At 31.9% G+C, this 4096-nt stretch overlaps 1 long non-coding RNA gene across 1 annotated transcript; it reads right to left on the bottom strand.

Moving 5' to 3' along the window:
* Positions 1 to 290: 290 nt before the first annotated feature.
* LOC115992675 lies at positions 291 to 1626 on the bottom strand. Its single transcript, XR_004092607.1, has 2 exons — positions 1326 to 1626; positions 291 to 568 (listed from the first exon to the last, which is right to left on the bottom strand). It is a non-coding gene; the product is annotated as an uncharacterized LOC115992675 (long non-coding RNA).
* Positions 1627 to 4096: the final 2470 nt, after the last annotated feature.

Below are 4096 nucleotides of genomic sequence, written 5' to 3' on the forward strand. Positions count from 1 at the left end.
TAATATATTATTCTTCTTTCTAAAAAAAAAATATATATATATATATTATTCTTTGGATCTAATAATTTTTATATATTTAATTTTAGCTCGGAAAAAATTTCTGACATCGCCGCTAAAGAATATCATTCTCATCCTTAAATGTCATAGACGTACATACATGCAGTAATTAACCAAATACTAATAATAACGATAATTATGATAAAGATCAAGAATCTGTTCTTTCTTCACAAAGAAGGATGGTAAATTAATTATGGTTTACAATCAAATCTCATCAACACCAAAAATAAACATACTATAAAAGAGCAATGTATTCATCATGAATAGTAAATTAGTTTTACAGACAAAAATACAGTCTAAGGGTAGTTTGGGAATAGCAATGTTGTTCTGTGTCTCTCTAAAATTTAGGCTCTTTTGCAGCTTGGCTCGAACGAGATGGGAAACAAGAAGTAAATTTGTGATAATGGTATCAAGGGAATTGATCGATGTCTTTGACACTCCTTGCCAATGGATTGCACAATTTACTCTGGAATATGTCCATTTGATGCAGGAAGAATGAAGTTGTTGCAACCTGAAACAAATTAAACACTAGTACCTCCAAGCCTCCTTCCCAAGTAGAGTCACAAGAAAACCAGATTTCATAAATGGTAAAATCAAATCGGACATATATGCTATTACATCAAACAAGAAATACAAATTGTTAACACAAAGTTGGAGAGCTAAACAAAAATTTTGATTTACTGCTCATGATGAGTGTAAATCTTGAATGTGACTAAAGAAAGAGAACTACAAATTAAGAAAATATGATTTTGAAAATATACGTTTATTTGGATTTAAATGAAAAAGGAAACAACAACCCCATCTCTGCTTGACTAACCAGTCCTTTCTGAATCTAGCACCAACACATTTTTAAAGAAAAATAAATCCAGTTTGAAAGTTTCTTTGTTGGCTAAATCATGTGTTAAAGAAAGAAAAGGAGCCATGACTTTACGAGATTTATGGTCAACGACAAATATAGTTGGGCTGCACATGGTCTGAAATCTGAATGCATGTTTTCTTTTAGCAAAGATGGTTAGGCAGAAAAGTAAACCCTTTAATGTGATTATTGAAATATTCAAGATAGCAAAAAATTGAACAAACTTCATATTCATGAAAAGTACGGAGAGAGATAAACAAAATATAAAGCAAAAAAAAATTGGAAACAATAAGGCAGCTAGGGAAAGAGGTAAGGTATGCTTGGCTCCTCGCACGCCACCAGCATTAGTCAATCAACAAACAGATTGGTTCATGCTTGTGGCATACAGGGAGCCAGGCATAACCAGAATCACCTTTTCTTCTTCAGCAGTAGCCTCAAATCCTTCTTGAATGCATGGTAATCACCAAGAAAATGCAGAGAGAAGGAGAGGGGGAGAGATCACAAGCCTCAAATCCTTCTTGAATGCATGGATAATCACCAAGAAAATTCAGAGAGAAAAAGAGAGAGAAAGAGAGGGGGAGAGATCACACCATACGACCCTAAACCTATAGAAGACTCATTATATATAGAGAGCTTTGGAGGGGTTTCATTGTTTATTTATTTATTTCTCTCTCTTTTTAGTACAAGAAGAGAGAATTTTCTAGCATATAAGATGACCTCAAGGAGAGGAAGAGAGAGCTCAGAGTCACAGATTGACGTGACCTTATTATGGTAATGGAATTTTAGGAGGGGATTTCGGGGATTTTGCTTCCGTTATTCCTTCGGTGCAATGAGGAGATTTTCTTACCATAGAAAAAGACCCACATAATTCACTTTCCTTATAAAAAGTGATTTGTTTACAATCAGTCAAAAGTCATTTTATTCCAAATTCAAAATGATAATTTCCATTTGTTGATGCAACTTATTGCAATATTCATGTAATTTTTTTTTTTATATTATGTAAATTTCAGGATTTTCATCCGATGAGGATAAAAACATTACATCTTTAGCCACTAAATATTCAATATTCTTGTAATTGTAATAAACCTTTTAAGTATATAATTTATGTTTCACTTTTTATGTAAAAATATAATATCTATTTTTCAAAATATACTTTTTATGATATAAGGACCTCAGCTAAATTGAAGGGTGATCACGTAAAGGGTTAGACTTGATTCGCAAATATATGCAAGAAAAACAAAAACTTGTCAGGGTGTTGTTAGCAGGAGAGATCCTTCAATGCTTAAGTTAGCAAATTAGAGCGAAAAGTGTGTCTCAAGAAATTGAGAATTTGTTTGTACCTTTGTTAGTAGTTACCTTTTAGAGAAGAGAGATTATACTTAGTAATTTTGAGATTTGATATAACCCAATCTCCTCCCTTTAATTCCAGAGTTATCTCTTAATTAAGATTTTCGTAACGTAAAATTTGGAGGAAATAAAAATACATGTAAACCTTTCCTTTCAGAAAAATTTGACTTTGGCAATTCAGTGAGCAGCTTTAGGATTATGGTCGGGCTGGGGGTTCATCATCCCGATCTGCCACATCAGTCCTCTACTCCAAAGCCAATCGTGGTAAAATTTAATGTCACAAATTATCTCCATCAAAGGGAACTATAAATTTTTTTTTCATCACATTTTTCATCTCACTTAAAAAAATGTTCATATTTATTTTTTATATTCTAAATTTTCGTTGGTGTCAAGAGGATTATAGCTCAATTTGCACTTTCTTGTGTTTCTAACGAAAACATCTAGAATTCAAAACTCCCTTCTCTCAACTATCAAATTAAAAAATAAAATAAAATAAAATAACAAAAACTTTTTTAATTGTTTTTACCAAACATACATATAACCTTCCCATCCTTTTTACCAAACGCAGCCTTTAAATTGAATATTCTAAATCTAAAATGCAATCCACTGATCAGTACTTGTCACCGCCAAAGCAACCATCATTACAGTACCCTTTTTATCCTGATTTTTCTCCTTAATTAAGACATACAATCAATTCAAAATACATGTTAGGTAAAGCATGCATGCAATTCTTCTCTCAAAAAAGAAAAAAACAGTAAAGCATGTAATTTTTTAGTAATATCACGAAATATTTGACTGAAGACTGGAGATAAAAGGATGGTCATAAGTCATAAGTAATGATGGAAAGAATCGGTAGGGCCCTGCTCTCTCATTCTTTCTCAAAGTGTGTCTGTGTATGATATACAAAGAAGAGTGTTTTCTTTTCCAATCTCTAACTTAGCAGCAGGGGGGGGGTTTTGAATGAGTGGAACGCTTTAAGGGCCTGTCTCTGCCTTTTTCCTTCACTATCTTAAAAAAGGGTTTTCTTTTCCGTTCTGGAGCCACGTTTGTCGGGTGCACTTGGAGGAATTCTGGATTCCTTTAGCCAACAGAAGCCACCAGTACCCCCACTATTTGCCTTTCCTGTTCCTTCTGTTTCCTCTCTCTTCTTCTTCTCTCTCTCTCTCTCTCTCTCTTCCCTTTCTTTTCTTCTCTCTCTCTCTTACTTTTTTTTTTCCTTTTAAGTTCTATCCATAATTAAATGAAATATCTGTGAATTTCAATTAGGTTTATTGATAATTGAAGTTTTTTATCATCAAAAATAGGATTTACATACGACTTCCATGTGGTGGTGGTGTTGTGCAACAATACTAATTAGTTAACAGTATATGAGTTTCAGTTAACTCAATTGGTAAAATCTTTTATCATAGAATAAAAGATTTTGGGTTCAATTTATGTCTACACCAAAAACCAATTGGTGTCTTAATCTGATAATAAATAGCAAACATCAGAAGCGAACGTCATAATTTGAAACTATCTTTACAAAAAATAGTTAGAAAAATATATGTATACTTATATTATATATTTATGGTAATGTTGAAGTTTTATCACGTAGAGCACAACTTAAAAAGATAATCAAATGTGCAAAGTGTTTTCTTATTCAACATTTTTAATGAAAATGTTTAGAGTTTAAATCCCTCCAATTATCAAATTATTAAAAAAATAAATAAAACTTATGTATAATACATTAAGTTCCTCAATTGAATTCAAATTCTTAGTTGCATTAATCAATAAAATAAGAATAGTATTATCTTTCCCAAATATAAATTAAATTCAAAACAACCAAGTATAGTTGGG

The sequence above is a fragment of the Quercus lobata genome, chromosome 5, assembly GCF_001633185.2.
Source record: "Quercus lobata isolate SW786 chromosome 5, ValleyOak3.0 Primary Assembly, whole genome shotgun sequence".
Taxonomy (NCBI): domain Eukaryota; kingdom Viridiplantae; phylum Streptophyta; class Magnoliopsida; order Fagales; family Fagaceae; genus Quercus; species Quercus lobata.